The sequence below is a fragment of the Chionomys nivalis genome, chromosome 14, assembly GCF_950005125.1.
Source record: "Chionomys nivalis chromosome 14, mChiNiv1.1, whole genome shotgun sequence".
Taxonomy (NCBI): Eukaryota; Metazoa; Chordata; class Mammalia; order Rodentia; family Cricetidae; genus Chionomys; species Chionomys nivalis.
Window position 1 is genome coordinate 31596397 of NC_080099.1, and position 19084 is coordinate 31615480.

Here is a 19084-nt window from a genome sequence, read left to right on the forward strand (position 1 = left end):
ATATAAAATAGCTCCATTCACCAAACACAATATTCTGTCTGTTTTTCGAAAGGAGTTCTCTGTCTTGATGTCGTAGAAGTTATGTCTAATTTATTTTTCTAATATGTCCTAAAGTATATTCTAAATCACATTAAAGACTAAGTTTAACTTTTTTCTGAGGCAAGGTTTCTCTGTGTAGCCCTGGCTGTCCTGAAACTGGTTCTGAGGACCAGGCTGGCCTCAAACTCAGAGATTGGCCTGCCTCTGCCTCCTGAGTGCTGGGATCAAGGCATGTGCCACCACAGCTCAGTTTCAACATTTAAAAATATATATGAAGTAATGATTTAAAATGTGTTTTCATCTATAAAAGAACTTAGAGATATTAAGGTAACTGCAGTACCATTCTATACTGGAATGTTCTTCATGCATAAAACTTGAGAGTCGAAAGAGCTTATAATTATGGGAAGGTACACCTCTATTCCTAGGGGGACAATCTGCTAACATCAGAGTAGAAACTCAATACACTCTGCACATTCATACTGTGTGTGTGTGTGCAAGCAGGTGTTTATCCTTATTACCCATTTTGGTAAGATAAAGGGATATATTATTAATGTTTCCTAGGGCTAGGGATGAGGAAATAAACATACTGTTATTTTGCCTTGAAGATAACTGGAGTATGTGTATTTCTTATTTTGCTTTTAGTTACTAGGATAAAATTCTGACCCATGCTACTTTGGGGGGCGGGGGAAGAGGCTACAGCCCATTATCAAGGGAAACTGGGGCATAAGTTCAAGGAAGGAACCTGGCAGTGGGAACTGAAATAGAGACAGTGGAGGAAAGCTGCTTGCCATCTGGAATAGTCTCATGTAGCCCAAGCCCACCAGCCCAAAGATGGCATTGCCCACAGTGGGCTGGGCCCTCTACTTCAGTCATCAATTAGGAAAAGCCTCACAGGCATGGGCTCAGGTCAGTCTGGTGGAGGCAATGCTTCCGTTGAGGTTCCCTCTTCCCGGGTGTGTCAGACTGACAGGACTAGCCAGAGGAGTTAGTATTCTGTGGGACTGTTCATTCTCTGGGGGTCACTGCTAACTCCACACATAAAGATCCCGTTGGGCCATGAAGTCCTTCATAATAATTTGTGATAATGCTGTGAAAAATGAATAGCGACATCCTCCACAGACATTTAAGGATGTTATCAGCAGCGGAGTGTTTCTAATTTGGATACATTTCTTGAAGTCACCTAGATGCTCAGGCCTAATGTGACGTAAGAGCAGCTAAGATGTCGGTGACTCACGGTGGAGACGAGGAGACATAGCCTTACATTTGCCTTTTAATTAGTTCACAGGTCTCTAGTTACGCTTCTCACATTACACGATGTGCCTATGTTGGCCCTGTTGGGAGCTAGATGCTGTCTCTCGGTGTCTTTACAAATACTAAGTTCCATGACTGTCGCCTGTTTGGCCCAGATGTCAGAATGGCAGGAAATATGAGGTTAGGGCACCAGGACACACCACAAGAGCTTGCATTTCCAAGCTAAAATAGCTCCAATTCTGCATCTGGACTGGACAGGCTACTCCCAGAGAACTGGGAATGACAGGCTGGAGTAGCTAGCTGTTAGCTGGGTGCTGAGGGTCCACCCTTTCTCTCTCTTTCTTCAGGGTGTGGTTACCAAGTTGCCAGCTGTGCATGTATGTGTGTGCGCGCGCGCGCGCGCGTGTGTGTGTGTGTGTGTGTGTGTATGTGTGTGTTCTTGAAGCTGTTTTTGAACATGGCTAGAGGCGTCTTTGTTTTCACCAGCATTCTGGACTCATTTGAAATTCTTGGGCTTGCCATTTCTGCCCAAATTGAACTTCGTGGTACTTAAGATTATTTCATCTTGGCAAAGCAAGCCTTTCTAGGTTATTCCCCTCCCTGCTCCTCTCTTTCTTTCGCTTGGACTTTTTTTTAAAAGGGGCCGAGCTGCCTGTGTGTCTGGGAGGAGGGGAGGGGTAGTGAGCTTAGAGACAGCTCGGACAGCAAGCAGCTCTTAAAATACACAACTTTTTGATTATTTAAGTGTAAGCAAGGCAGAAACATATGGATTCCATTTCACATAACTCAGAGACAGTTCTTAAGGGAAAAAAAAAGCAAGGGAGAATGTGCTCGCAGGATGTGTTCTGTTTGGGTGAACCCGAGACATCTGAAGAATACTTGGAGGCTGATGAACCTGAAATATTTACGCGTCCCTATTTATATCACTGGGGGGAAAGCCTGTGATTTACAGTGATGGCTAAACTGCTCACACGTGTTGAGTGGAAAACCAGAGAGCGACTGCTTCAACATAGACCTGCTGCTTCTGTCCCAGCCCCAAACATTCCACCCAAGGTCTGTTCAGCACCAGTGGAGAAAGCTGGCCTGCCTTGCTGTTGCTCCACGCAGCCTCACACAAATGCCCAGCTAGTCACCACAGACTGCGATGCCTGAGCATGCCTAAGGCAATGTGGGGGTGATGCTGTGTCCACACATACCCCAGATCTGACCCGTGGCAAATACCCTGCTGCAAGAAATTCTGGCTCATTTCCCTCTCATAAACCACAGCTGGTGTGCCTTCCCAAACCTTTTTCATTAAAAGAATAAATCAAGATGATTTTTATAGTGCGGGAGAAATGCTTCCTTCTCCTCATTGGTATTTTTGACAATCGTCATGTATCCTTAATGATGAAAGCTTGGATTTTACCCCCAAAAGCTATTGATAATTCTCTTACGTGTTTTTTAAAATTGGCAGGGGCTATATTCTGCCTGTAAGGATTCACCCTGCTCCGTCTCCCCTCCGGGGTTGTAATAAGATGTAAAGAGAATGTTTCTGAGGTCTGGCGAAATAGATCTGCCTGGTGTTTTCTTCTAGGCCAAGAAGTTATGTTCTTCCTATCCCCCATCTCCCTCACTCCTTCCTCTTTCTTCCTCTCTCTCTCCCCCTCCTCCTCCCTCACCCTTTCCCTCCTCTTCCTTCTCCTCCCTCTTGCTCCTCTTCTGAGATATAGTCTTGCTATGCAGCCCAGAATGGCCTTGAATTCAGTTTGTAGCCTAGGCTGGCCTCCAAGTCATAAACAGTGAGTGCCAGGCACCCCACACCCATTATCTCAAAAATTCTATAACAACTCACAAGGTCTGGCGGCAGTATACTTTGTTGATAGATAAAGACACTGGAGCTCCAGGGGCTTTGAGGAACTTGTCACTGACTGCAAGGTTAATTCAAAGGGAATCTCTGGTGACATGCTTTTCTCCCACCAAATGATTTATCGTCCACTCTGCCTTTTAGAAGGCCTGCTGTCAGACTGCAAGTCTGAGTTATAAAGAAAAAATGTTTTTAAAAGAACCAACACACACACACACACATCTTTTGTCACAAAATAGCCTTTGCATAGAATTTGACAAACTACACTAAATTTGAAATATCTAAACTTAAAGCATTGTAAATAAACGTCCTATGATAGGTTAAAAAAAGGGAAAAGATCCACTTTAAATATAAACTTCTAGCAGAAAAAAAATGCATTTATCTGGATTTGGTTTTTTTTTTTTTTTTTTGGTTTTTCGAGACAGGGTTTCTCTGTGGTTTTGGAGCCTGTCCTGGAACTAGCTCTTATAGACCAGGCTGTTCTCAAACTCACAGAGATTCACCTGCCTCTACCTCCCGAGTGCTGGGATTAAAGGCGTGTGCCACCACCGCCCCTGGTCTTATACCGCAGCCTGCGAGTCCTTGCTTTAGAGCAGAGCTTTGCACTGCACTTTTGCTATCAGTCCCACGTTTGTCGAGAATCCTCCTAATTTTATTTTAGTGTTACAGATTTACCTCTTTCCCACTTATGTCCTGTGACCCTTTCATGGACCACAAGCTGATGAAATAGCATTGCCTCCCGCAGAGACAGTTTTTGCTGCTCCTGCGGGGAATGCATGCCAGTTGACACACGGGCAAAGACCAGATGGTGATGACCTTGTGTTTAAGGTGACGTACAGAAAAGTGATCAAGAGATCACAGAAACTCTGCTAGCCCTTTCACAATTCCAGGAGTGATACAGCACATTTTCCTTTAACTGTGTTCAAGAGAAAAGTAGACTTATTTGAAAAGGAGTAAATGTACTGTGTTTTCTATACCTTTGTGCAGAATCCTACAGAGATGAACTCAAGTCAAAAAAGACATCTGAATAATACCTAGTCTGTGAATTCTGCTGTCTTTGGTTAAAAGAAATTATTGGTTTGTTTTTTTTAAAAATCAATGAGACATATAAACAGGTACCCAAGTCAAGTCTGAACAACAACTAAAACTATTGGAGAATATTGAATATTGAACTATCTTGCTTTATGTTTGATATAATAAAAACTTTGCTAAGACAGACAGAAAGATTGGTTTGTTTTCCCTTTCTTTTTAAAGATTCATCACTTTAATAAGAGTATTTGATTATTGTTTAAGAGTCTTTTTTTTGTTTTTTTCTGTTTTTGTTGTTGTTTTTTAGAGTGTGTGCTGCCAGAGGTCCACCTTCAACCAGGAGCTCTATTCTGAAGTCTGTAGTGTGGCTAGAAACCACGTGGATGCCCCTCGGACCCTAAAGAACAAATAAGCAACTTTGGCAGTGTTATTGATGATTGCAGATACACAGTTAAGAAAGGGGGACATGGAATATTTCTGTGACAACCCCTACCTCCACCCAGCCCTCCCCCAGAATAATAGCCTAAACAGAAAGCCATAGAAGAGAACTCTTAAAAACTGTGATGTGGTGCCAAAATGTGGCTCGCCACAATAGATGACTTCCAGCAAGAGTGTAGGAGGGAGAAGGACTTAGATTTTGGGAGCGGGGGAGGCAGACTACTGGGAGATCAGCCGTGATGCAATGAGTATATAGACAGCATTCGGTAGGCAGAGGCAGGCGGATCTCTGTGAGTTCGAGGCCAGCCTGGTCTACAAGAGCTAATTCCAGTACAGGAACCAAGTGCTACGGAGAAACCCTGTCTCGAAAAAAAAAAAAAAAAAAAAAAAGATATCACAAACTGAATTTTTTCCTTATTGTTGTTGCAAGGGAGGTCATGGGGGTGTTCAAAGAAGGACTGAGAAGCAAATGTGAATAAAAATATTATGTTGAAAAATTTTGCTTTTTATTTATTTATTTATTTCACACTTTCTCATATATATTTTATTTATCATATATACACATATAACTTTGCTTATATTACTCCATTACCTTCTTTTAGCCCCTACCCATCACTGAACTCATCACTTCTGTGTGTCTGTTTCTGAGTGTGTGACCAACTGCATTTAGTCATACTTGCTCACATGAACATGGTGGGTTATTCAATTAAGCAAGGGAAATTGACCACTAACCCCTGGCTACACCCCTCAGGAATGATTTCTCCTTTCCCAGCAACTGTTAAGTGCCTATACTTCCCCAAGGAAGGATGCAGTCTCATGAGTCCCTCCCATCTGTGACTGAATGTTGATAGGCTCAGTCTTGGGCAGGTAATTGCTGTGGGTTCTCGGGTGTGACAGTCATGTCATATCTACAAGAAAGCATTTCATGGCACTCCACCCATCCCCCAGCTCTTATGCTTTGTCTGCCCCCTTATTTGTGGCATTCCCTGATTGTTGGAAAGGGTGATATAGTTGTTCTGTTTAGGGCTGAGCACTCAACAGTCACTTAGTCTCAGCATTTTGACCAGTTATTCACTGTAAGATGTAAAAAATTCAAGCTGACCCTGAGTTGTAAGCATCCTTCCTTCTGCCTAGCTTTCACAACGCCTAAGGGTGCAAAGCGGGCTACGGAACAAATTGCGAGACACTGCAGGCACAAAATTCTCAGGCTGTGTTGAGGACAGCAATAGTCTATGGGTATAGTCACAAACATTTAGACATATTTTGATGCTATCTGTAACCGACTGACCATCGATTGCGAGAGCTCACTCCCTGCAGGCCAGCGAGACATTTCCGTGTCTTCATTAAAGGCAGTGGGTTAGCTATTAAAACATTCTATCTTGTCTTCATTTTCCCTTCGTCCTCCGAGAAGAATGTTTCATCTCTCTGGCATTTTATTTTCGACATTGATCCCCTTCTCTGTAGCACTTTCAGTTTCTCTTACTCTGCAGCTGCCTCCTCTTTACCAGATTCAGGTGTCTTCTCTTGAGAAGAAATCTTCACCGGAGCAGGATCTCTCCCTTCAGTGACATTGCTAGTGTTTTTAAGCACTGATTTTTAAGTGCTTTTGTGCATTCATTGTCAATCATTTAATATATTAAAGGTTTTCGTCTGTTTCTGGGATTATGGCTTTTTAATGCTCACACAACATAATACTTTATTTTGAATTTCAGAGATATTTGCTGTGCTGTTTTACTTATTAAACTTTTTATTATTAAACAAAGCCTCTGTAATGAATACCTCACCAGTGATCTCCAGTCACTACACTTGTGAGTTTTTCCTACCCTGCCCCACAGCAAGTTTAAGACTCTTCATAGTATCACCACCCCTTTATCCATTAAAAAAAAAATGTTCTTTCCACTCCAGTGTATGGGGCTGCGATGAGTCAAAATTCCTCAGGTTCAACTCAAGACTGAGAAGTAAGGAATCTAAACCCAGCTGGCAATCGTGTTTCCTGGTGTCATCATTTAAGGGCTGCGAGGAGAAAGTGTCAAATGTTCGTAGGTCCTGCACCAAGCAGTATGTGACTAGGATCTCCCATGGTCTGTGGTTTTCTGTCTCTCTCCACTTCCTGGTTTCCTAAATATCTGTGATAAGATGCCAAAAAGGTTTTGGTAACCACAGAGGAAAGTTTTACAAAAGGAATGTCAAGGGTAGGAATGTCTGCTATATAGGTACCACGCTGGACACTCACATCTCAAGTACAGGATGGGCCTGTACTGTGTCCCCCTGACTCTAGCCAACTGTCTAATGCAGCCAGATAGGGCAGCATGAGGCTTAATGGGATGAAGATGGCAGATAAAGCCAATGCTTTTCCAACACCCACCCTAGCTCGATATGAGCCAAAATAAAGTTTGATAGGAAAATCATCTTCAATCAGTTATGTTCAAGCGGTGGTGATTCCTCTACCTCTGGGGGTGGCAACGTTGAGACCTAGAGATATCTTGTATTGTTACATATCACACAGGGGGTGTTGCTTATGGCTAGAAAGCAGAGATGCTGGCAAACATCTTTACAAATGCACTTAAAAATGAACAAAATTTTGATTTAGCTGGTCTAAAACGGCCACAGTGCCAATGTTGAGCTGTGTGCTCTGTACTGACTGTGAAGTGGGGTTTAAGCAAGAATGGTTTGTTTCTAAAACACAGTGAGCCAATAGATTCTTTCCCAGCACAGAGCATGTTCCTAAGGACTTCCATTACATATGAAGCAGCAGGCACAGAAAGTTTGCACAGCTCACTCTTATTTCTATCTCATCATGAGGATCCCTTTGACATATGACTGCTGGTCCAGTCAGGCCCATTTCCTGGCCCATATTCTTTATAACATCATTTGCCTTGAGCATATGAGCTACAGACATTCATCTGAGCTGAGAGAAGGTGTGACTGAGAGTAAAATCACTTTGTCACACACAGGTCAGTTAGAGAAAATCAAGGGCAAGAAATAGAAGCCAGTTGTTCCCATGGCAACAGTAATGGGATTGCTAGAGTGGACATCAGTGAAGGAAGGGGTTGTCTGATGTGTAAGTAACTTAGACTTTGAGAAGTGAGATGAAAGCCAGAACAGAGGGATGATAAGATCAGCTGGATCCTTTAAGAACAACCACACCCAAGTGGGCCAGCATCTCCTTGAAGCAAAGCATAGCAAGGACCCTCCATGGTGACGATGTTAGCCAGGTGAGTTGAGTCTTCATCAGATTCTGTCCTAGCATGTGCTCTTTTTATTATTTCCTCCAGACCTTTAGTAACCCACTGCCCCTGTCTTCTACAGCCTCTAACCTACCAGACTCTCTTCCCCCAGTGCTCCTTTTCCTAACGTCCTCCCATCAAAAAATGGGGGATTTTTATTTTTTTGACTAGAGAGGTGTAACTGATGTTTTCTGTTGTTATCTATGATGCATTGTCTCTAACACTAGATTTCACTAAGAAGATGTATTTTTTATAATTACAGAGTTACGATTTTAAGAAATATTAGCCGTTTTGCATTTTCTCCACCTTATTTTAGAGAAAAGACAACTACAATCTAGAGAAAGAAAATCTTCCTCCCTGTCGAAAGCAGAACCCACAAAATGTGCTTTTTGTCCTTTTTTTGATATTATTTATTTTCTGGAATGGATTATCTATCTATATCTGTATACTCAGCCACCATTTACAAATTTTAAAATAAAAACTATAAGCACTCAATTCCAGTAGCAACTTCTATTACAAGTTCCTATATAGCATTCTCAAAAAAAACCATGAAATTATGGGCAAATATTCATGTATAATAATTGCCCCATATCCTGCAGACCAGTAGCCCGCTTAATCCCCCCTGTGGCCACCCCAGCTTCTATTGCCCAAGACCAGACATGACAAACCCATGACACACTTGTACTGCGGAAGGAATATTTGGTGACTCAGAGAGACACAAATTGTTCCATGGACCTTTCATCCTCATTACCAGGTACCTGTGCCAGCATGCAGTGGTGACAATTCTGATTTAGCACTGGAATAAGTAAATATAATGAGAATCTTAAATTCAAACACCGAGAAAAAAAGAAACCATATTGAATTAGTGTTTATAGTTTCTTAATCAAACATGCTGCCTGCTTTTCTACGAACTCTCCAGGTAGTGCCTAAGAGGAAAGGGTGGCCAAAGACTCTCATTGTTTCTGCTCTTTACATTAGGCTGAGCCCAATCCGAGTTGTAGGTATGAAACGCAAATTGGCTCATTGTGGCTTCGCCATTTCCAAGGACAGGTATTCAAACAAATCAGGGATACATTTCTCTTGGCTTTCAGAGAGGCCTTTAAATAGTGACTCTAGCCCTCCTAAGGTTTTGTCTGGGTTGCCTGTAAGTGGGCAATTTTCGCAAGTTTGCCTTGGCACCCATGGCATGCACTTTTATTGAAAGTCACAGTTGTTTTATGGGCACCAGAGTTTGCCAAAGGATCTCAGCAGGGGCCTCCCAGCCAACTCCCTGAGAGCTATGTGCACCCAAAACATGACTAGCGGGGTAAAGAGCATCCAGTCCCCTGGTGTTGGGTTCTCCTGCCACCCGCCACTCTATCACATGTTCAGCTTAGGAGCACACGTTGTGTATGCAAGCAGCATTTCTGAGGTCAAACGTGTTTCAATATTGAAGGGTCTTATGATTTTTTTTTCTCTGTAAATATGACAGTGTCTCTGGGTCTCCCATCTAGTCAGGAAGGCAACAGTTGGTGTCATGCCACATTGGTAAGGCTACAAAGAGGTAGGTTTATTGACAACACATATTTTCCAGAGACAAAACAAAATGGAACCCAAGAATGATTTTCAAAATGCCCTTGAGTAGCCTGTAGGACTGATTACTAGGTGTGCTCTAAGTAAACCTGTAGATATGATTGAAGGTCATCAGGTCATCTAAATGGACTTAAGGTGGGATTTAGAAGCGCATTGGCCAAAGATTAAGTTATGCATTTTCCCCTTGCTTTATTATTTTCACCCCATTTGCCATTATGTTTTATTACTTTATATGATTGGAAAACTTGTCACAATTTTACTTTATGAAACCCTTAAGACATGGTTTATTAATGGCTGAACTGTGAAACACTGCAATTCTCATTTAAAAAGTTAGTCTAAGCTCCCCTGGGGCAGTTTTTCATATTTTAAAGCAAGCTTCTTAGTAAACATTTGCCATAAATCCTTAGAACTAATGCATGACAAAAGGAAAAAAAATGTACATGAGAATAAATTTTATTAGCCATTCCGGTAGAGGAAAAAAAAAATCTCATACCAACTAAAACTACAAAGAAACCTGTTATTTTGCAATCTTCACCTTCTGTTGAATTCTGCCAGTATCAACGTTTGTGCTTTGAATTCCCCCAGGTCAGACGGTGCTCTTAAACCTCAAAATTATAAAAACGAGGATCCTTCCCAAAACCACAAGGGTAAAGTCTCAACCTTCTCTTGAAAATATTGCTTCTGAAGCCAGATTTCATTCCCTGGGCACCAAGAAAGCCACAGAGTCACAGCAGGCAAGAGTCAAGTGCAGGGAGCCTGACGTGTGATACCACTCTGTCCATGGAAAAATACCACATCAGACTTTGGAAACAACTTGCCCAACAGCCTCTCCATCTTGTGTACTCTTTTCTGTTTCCACTGAAGAGGCCAAGAAAGATTACTTTGTCATCTTCTCTTTCACCCTAGGATAGGCCTGTGTCCGGTATTTAACTAAAGTCCACAGGAAAACATAAATATTGTGGAACATTCAAATTTTACTGGGTCAAGGGACCACCTGGGAATTTTATTAAGATGCAAAATAGGAATAGTCAATTGGGGTCAGCCCTGGAACATTGCATTTTGGTAAAGTTACAGGTGGTAGTGGATTTGGAGATCTGGGAGATCAAAGCTTGATTAATAAAGTATTAGGGTTTCCGGCAAGCATCTTCCTTCTCAAGTTGTATGGAAGCATGGAGAATAAAACTGCTTCTCATCCTTCCCTCCAGCTTCTTGCTTTGCAATAAGATCGAAGAAGGATGTGAGCACGGGACTGTGTCAGCATGTTAGGCATGGTGGAAGCAGGAGCATTGAAAACATCAGAGAACAGAAGGTATCTAGGTCTTTGATGATGCCATCACGTCATTGAAGTCAAAATCCTTGGACCGCTGCTTTCCAGACTTCTTTTGTTTTTAATAGAATCACTTTATTCTAATTCTTGTTTGAATAAAATATTTTTTAATTATTATTATTAAAAATTTCCATAAATAAAATATTTAATATTATTATTGTTTAATGGTCAATTGTCACATTACCAACAATTCTGTTCTATTCCAAGAACTAAGCAGAGCCAATCAAAACTAAGCTTATAAATGGTCGACCAGATAGCAAATGTTATGGACCTCTCCCAAAGGGCTGGAGGAATGGCAAGTCTGTGTCTGTGGACTTCACAGGATCTGAAAACATTCAGTTATGCTTCTAAAAAGATGTCTTAAGTGCATAACTATTTGTTATTTAATATTAGCACAAAAAAGCAGAAAAGAAGAATGATTTTGTAGAGTTTTTTCTATTTTCTTATTCTCATTAAGCTATTCTGAGATATGAAAGAACAAGTGATTTTCCATGGAGGAATGTATAAAATTAGTCAGTGAAATTTATTGACACCCAAAGGTGTCTTTTGATATTTTCTATTGAAGACATGGGTTACAGAACTACAAATTCTGTGACACAAGTAAGCTAATATGCATTTTAAGTATAACACTTGTTTATTCTAATCCCAAACAAATACTAGGGAATACAACTTCATCAACAATACATTTAAAATCTTTTTTACATTATCCTGAATGCATTTTACTCACAAGGAATGAATATATACTTCTGTCTAAATTGTTGGTAGTTTTAGTTCACCATCTCAATTTTCTCAGCTTCATGAATTAGATCACGGCTTCATTTTCTGAAAAATCAAGTAACAGTAGCTTCAGTTAGAAATATAACTAAACTCAGTTAGTAGTCTGAGGGTACACGGTTCAGGAGCGAGATGTAGTTGTATAGTACTAGATACCTGAGTTTTATATCTTGCACCTTATTGCTCCACAATCATGTGGTTTCCTCCTCATGGTTAGAGATACTCAAGTTCCCACTATTCTGTTATGAGCATCCATAGAGAAAAATAAAAAAATGATGATATAAAATGAAGAATATATTGAGGACGCACGAGTCCATCAAATTCACTAGTCAGGCTGCCTCTAGGAGGTTACACAATCAGGATTTTAAATAAAATAATTATTTTTTATCAACAACCACAGGTGTGTAGTTACCCCAGGATATAATTTTTCCTCTTTCTGTTGATGGTAATTCCCCAATAAAATGTACCTTTATAAAGAAATTCTATACCACATTATAATTCTTTCCCCTTATTTTAACTCGTTCTTGCTCTGATTTATTTAGTTCAGTATCTTTTCACATTCTGGTCCACAGGATTCCAATTGGTCAAATGTTACTAATAATAAACCTAGTAATAATAATAAATCCTCAAGAACTTTTTTTATTATTTTGTAGAGAAGTACCCAGCAAGTGCCTGACCAATGATCATTCTGAGAGATGCACCTAGCAAAATGTTATTCTGAGACCATTCGTTTTCTGTGTGCAAGAAGCTCGAAGAGATATTTTGTAGGAAAATGATCTGATGGGAAGAAGGAGCCTTCTGGACATGTGGGTTTATTGTGCACTCTGAGGATCAAGACAAAGTACAGATTATTGATCATAGGCCCATTTCTGTCAGTCACTCTGATCTAGACACCATGATCTCATATTTGAACTCAGTGGAGAGCGGGAGTAGAATAAATGTAAAATGAATTAAAACCAAACAAAGGGGTCTGTGAAATCACACAGCACCGCTATACTTGTGCTAAATTCTTCCATGGTGATATAAACAGATATTTTTACTAAAGGTGACAGTATAACTTTTGGTCCTTGGTGTGTGAGATTGCTACTTTGCCTCAGGAATAACAAGTATGATGGAGTGGACATCTCTGGGCTATCTTACTGAAAGAGCATCTGCTTTGTTTATTATCATGGCCGTAGTGACTTGTAGGGAAAAAAAATAGATTTGTCTTCAAAAGACAGTGAGAGTTTCCTGGGAACTCTCAGGACTACTTTGGCAGAAGTTGAAAGTTTCTGGCTTGACTACAAAGCAGAAGGAGTGCATCCAGATGAATGCTTATGTGCTATCGTCCATTTTCCTTTGGCTGTGATTACCAGAAGATTTTACTTTTATTGAGTCAGTAGTCCAGATGGCCCTGCATTTCCCCGTGGTTGCTGAATGGGTATGGGTCAAAGTGAGTCCCTGTCATTGCATCCTCTGACGCCTCCCTTGTGCTTCATACTCCCTTCTCTTGTTCAAAACAAGCCGCAAGTTAAGGAAGGTGTAGAGCGAGGGTAAGTATGACTTCTCAGTGGAAGGAGAAGCAGATTATTTCTTGAGAGACCGCAGCGACTACAAAAATTCATTAGCCAGCTTTAAATGTCATATGATCAGCCTGCAAACACTGGTTAACATGATTTCTAGAATCAAAAAGAAATTAAATTTTCCACCTCATTTAGTGCTGGCAACTACATTGATTGCTGCCTTTTCTATCTAGGACAGTTCTTCATGGCCTCCTCAGGTATTGAATGGGCCTTTTAACACATGGCTGATAGCCAAGAGCATAGGGAAAATCACAACCATGTTGGCTTACACAACAGAAAGGCAAAACATTCAATATTCTGCAAAAATATTTTTTCAAAGGTATTTTCCATTTTCCTCTAAAATGACTACTTATCGTCAGAAAATCACTTGACCATAATATTTTAAGCTACTTACCAGCTTTTTTATGACTATAAATTCTATAAGAATATATATTTAATTTGTATCTGTTCTGCTTTCTTTTTTGTTCTTTCTTATATGCTTTTTATGGTAAGAAATTTTCAGATAATATTTTTAAGCATATTCTTTTCCTCTGTTTCTCAAAAAATGAAAATAAAAATCAAAACAAGCAAATAAGACAAAAATACCACAAATGAACTTTCTCCAAATTTTGTAAGCAATACACCTTTCTGCCTCATACTTCTGCTTCCCAGCTCTTTATACTCCTGGCAGCCATGCCTTAAGTCTTTGTTTTCCATATATATAACTTAGTAAAAACCATTTCCATTGCAGACTTTGTCATCCAAGCAACTCCAATGAAGTCCATTCTTTAGAGACACAGCTAATGAATGACTGTAAAAAATAATATGTATAATGATTATAAATGAGGCATTTTGTCTATTATCCTTCTCTCTGGTGAATTCACAGACTGCCAAAGGCTTTCTATAGCCTAAGCCAAAGAGCAACCATCAGAATTTTAGAGTTCTTAAAAGAATTCTGGGAAATCTCTTTGCCCAGATCTCTTGAGTGTTTTCCTAAAATAATTGCATATGATGTAAAAAATAATTAAAATATAAATATCCTCTTTTCAAATCCTTGACTATTAAAATAGCCTAAATTGTATCATCTAATATTGGAAATAAGTAGTTGAACCAGTCACTAATGTATTGCTGTGTATTGAAGTGAACTGACTTTTGTTGGAAGGAAGCTTAATATAATAACTCATTTATCCATCAGCCAACCAAAGACTACTAATAATTATGGTTACTTACGAATATTAATTTACACGATCTCCTTTCCAGCACAGTCTTCCTTTAACTCCTTGTACATGGATATGCTTCCGGGACATGTGTTATTTTTTTTTCCAGAACCACCTTTCTCTGCCATGCCCTATGGTTTTTCTAATTCTTCCTTTGTTGGGCATTAATCAGATGTCAAGAGTAGGAGGTTGCATTCCTTTGTGTTCTTTAATTTCCCCCAAATATTGGCTGTTCTGCAAGACGTGGTTATCAAGACAGAGACAGTGTCTCTTTTGGTGCTGTAGTCTGAATGTCTATATCCTCACCCAATTCAGGAGTGGGGGCCCTTTGGGACTATTACTTACACAATGTAGCCAGTGCCATTATGAATAGGCCTAGGGCTGGAGAGACAATCCAGCAATTGAGAGCACTTCCTGTCTTCTCAAGCACGTGAGTTTGGGTCCTAATAACCATGTCTAGGAACTCAGAACTGCTTGTAACTCCAGCTCCAGGGGATGTGACATCCTTTTCCCGCCTCTGTGGGCAGCTGAACACAAAAGCACCTACCACACATGCCTACATAAACATACATTTTTTTAAAAAACAAATAAGCTTCTCTAAGTTAATTTCTGCTTTCCACCATGTGATGATGCAGAAAGACAGCACTTTAGAAGGATCTTACCAGAACCAAATCATGAATGCTGAGAATGGGAGATAGAAACTACTCAGGCAGTTTAGAAACAGGGACCTTGAATTTTGTCCTTAGCTAGAGGCCAGAAATATCCTGAACTCTGTACTGGACAGAGGCAAGAATGCCAGAAGTGGGTTCTGGCTCCTGCTTTGGCTTCATATCTTTCTTCCCTTTTTATACCACTTGGCTGGTCACAGATGCCTGCAAAGTTATATGGGAAAATGCAACCAAAATGAGAGACTCCTGGACACCTCATGGGTAGGTTGTCCACACAGCCCATGGCAGGACGAGCCTGTATCTCAGCCCATAAATGTCTCAGATGGGGATCCGTATGTGGGACCACTTGCTTTATCTACAAGGATGGAACAGTTTCAGGCATACCAGTGTTCCACTTGTTCAAATTGTCTTAAACTCTCATCTAAAAGACCTATAAACTCCTTTCTAAGCCTCACTTTCCCTCATAGTCCAGGAAAATGCTTCCTCAAATTCATGAAATGAGAGCCTGGAGTCACCGACTCATTGGCAGATTGGTGTAAGTGAGATTCCGGAGCCTAACTCCGTAATGAAGTCCACCTGAGATGATGCAGCCCCTATCTTGCTCCAAGTAGCAGTTACTTTCCTCTTGCTATGATAAAACGACATGATCAAGGCAGTTTAGAGGAGAAAGTTTCCCTGGGCTGTGGTTCCAGGAGATGAGAATGGGCTTGTGTTTTCCAGAAGATAAGAGTCTGTCATGGCAGGGAGGCATGGGCAACAAGCAGCTGGCATGGCAGCTGGAGCAGGATACCCAGACAGAGCCCATGTCCTTTGCCATAAGCCCAAAGCAGAGAAAGCAATGGAAGTGGCAAAACACTTAGAAACCTCAAGGCCTTTCCCTAGTGAAGAATTTCCTACAATAAGGCCACACCCCTCAGACCACTCCAAACAGCATCACCAGCTGGGAACCAAGTGTTCAAATATGTGAGCCTATGAGGGACATTCTCATTCAAACCACCATATCTGTTCTCTCCTATTTCAGATTTTTTTCTCTAGCTGGGGAAAATGGTAGCTATAAGAAAGGAAAGTTGTGTAAACTATGTTACAATGTGTGAAAAATCTAACAAAAAAAAAACAGTTCTAAAGAAAGACCCTAAAATGTGTAGATATCATTACTATAACAATATAAAAATTTACCCATGAAAAGAAAGTACAGTTTCATTAAAGTCACAGATGGTTAATTTTCTTTGTATTTTTATTCATATGGTTGTGTTACTTTCAAAATCTAGAAATATAATAAAGGTAACTGTGACTTCATGAGCTCACTGCTAAGCATTAAGGATGACCAAATCAAAGCTTGCCAAATGTTGCACAATAGATTTAGCAAGATAGAGCTGTTGCAGACAAAATCCAGTATAGACTGAGACTTCACTTAGTATGAAGGACTAAAATGAAGGGAACGGCCAGTCCAATGAGGAAGGTTTCTTTTGCAGACCTCTTTTTGCCCAATAGAATTCAGACAACAGGAAGACACATATGCAAGCTGAAGAGCTGAGCCCAGCAAGGCATGCATGTGCATATCAACATGTGAATACAAGAGATCCATTTTCACGTACAATCCTGGAAGGACTGGAGCCAAACACAGAAGAAATGTAAATGGAAAACAAGCAAACAGTTATACAGAGGAGTGTTTGAGAGAGGAAATACTGTGTCAGGCCTTGGCTCAAAGAAAACAGTCTTTTGGTCAAGGGAAGTGTTCATAGCATCTATTAAATGCATTCACCACGAAAAAATAAAGCCCAGCTGTTGAAGATTAACGTTTGTAATAAACGTTAGAAAGGAAGGAATCCAGAAGGTAAATATACATTGTGAAACAAAGCCCATGCTCTTAGGATAAGAACACTTCTTCTGAAAGAATGGAAGCATGGGGGAATTTGTTCTCTGTACCCTAGGGGACAGTGAGAAGCATGAGACCCTAATAACATAGGCACATTCTGCTTGAGAGAAAAGCCTACCATTCCACAGATAAAGTGCCAACTTCTGCTGAATACCTGCAGTGGAGAACCTTGACATTAGTCATTGAAGCTAATTTAAAAGCATGATTTAGATAAACTAAATTATTTGATTACTTTACAAATTTGTCAGATAGAGCTGAGATTTGCTAATTTATAGTTAATACTGGCATTTAATGAATGTATAAGCATATGTTTAAAGAAATATGGTTGAGAAATACAGGACTGGCAGGCTTAGTTTATGTGGCAAGACTCGTGCATGTGAACACACATTGTATTAGACATAAACAAGTAGGAATTCTTTTACATGTCACAGAAAGAAATCCATATCTTTGATAAGCACATATTAATAGGTCTGTTTAATTGAGAATGTGTTACCTTCCAGTCAATACCATATCTGGAAAGCTATGCTATCCAGTATAATAAGTTATTGCAATATAAATGTAAAATAATTAAAATCAAATATGGTGCTTCATTTCAAATGCATAATACTCACACATGATTATTGGCTCTGGTATTGTTCAGTGCTTTATAGGTCATATCCATTTTCGTGCAAACTCTATTGAACAGAATGGCCATGGGAAAAATTTGGGAGATAAAAACACAATGCGTATTTTGTCAGGAGCAGCAAGACTTTCAAGAGCAAAGAGCTACAACATGAAGAGAAGCTGGAGTGGGGGTGGTTTGGTACGAGAATGTTGAGGATGTTTTCAAACACACACATCTCATACGCAAGGGAACTGTTTTACTCTACGCAAGCTGTCTGCGACCGTGTCCACCACACACAGCCTTGGTCTCAGACATCTAGGGTGGCATAAGTCAGCGTCACACTCAGTCGGCAGAAGGGAGAGTGGAGACTGGAATTCCAAGAGAAGGTAGCTGGAACAGAATCTGAGTGCCATTCCGCCAGCCCCATCAACCCACCGTATCCACAAAGACAAATACCATCGACGAGTTTGAGGCAATTTATATAAAGCAATCAAAGGGGCCTTCAATTAATCCTAACATTCTTTCAGTCTTCTAAGTGACACGGATTTCATATATATATAAAAAAGCAAAACCAACCAAAAGCCAACCAAGCTGTATTGCATTATTCTAATTACCTAAGAGGCAAATATGTTCTCAGTCAAGAAGAATGAAGAGAGGACGCAGCTAAACTCTCCTGCATTCATCCATCTCAGAAAAGGCTGCAATTTAAGAGACCAAGTGATAGCTTTTATTAGGTGGGACTTTCTTGATTGCCACAGAGAGATAGATTATGAAATGTCCCTCAGTAACATTTGGTCACTGCCAATTCTTTGCTACCACTTCAGTCATGTAAGGACGGAAAGGGACCGTCAGAACGTCTCAATATTTTGATTTAGACATTCCACTGAGGACAGGATAAAGGCGTACGAGTCAAACTTGTTGATACCGGAAAGGTCCCTAAGCTGCTGGGTGGGGACAGGAATGACCTGCCTGTTCTTTATTTTTTTTAAAGACCAATAACATTTGCTATATTAAACAGGAATGTGATGTTTATTTGTGGATTTTAAAAAAAAAAAAAAAAAAACGGCTTTGGTCAACCTCGCAAATAATAAAAATTTCCGACATTAATGGAATACCAAAATAAAGATGGCATTTCCTCAGGGGAGCGTAATGATTTCTTCAGAACAGATTCGCCGTGAAAGCTGAGCACTTCCTTCCCCTGCAGTAACATCTGGGAACAAGTTTGCCACTTGGAAAAATGAGGAGCCTATTACAACGGCCAGGCATGGGTAGGCACAGGTGCTTCACCAACTCCACAAACACGTCCTGCTTCCAACAAGTGGGGCATTTCTAACTGACCCCTTGAGACTTCCAGTCACACTGTATTTGGCCTGGGAGAAGAGATTCATTGGTGGAGGAGGCAGCAGCAGCATCCACGGGGATTGACTTTACTGGCAGAATGCATTCCCTGAACATATTGACTCTCTAAACACAGAACGTTGGCCCACAGTTTATTAAAAGCAATTGTGTGTCTCTTCTGTCTAGCCAAACATTTGGTCTGTTACACAACCCTCCAGGACCAAGCTTCAGGCCTGCTCCTTTTAAAGCTGTTCCCTACTAGCCCAGTTCATAACAGACCCCTGATAGCCCACAGTGATCCTTTTCTGGAATGTTCATTGAACACTTAATTATGCACCAC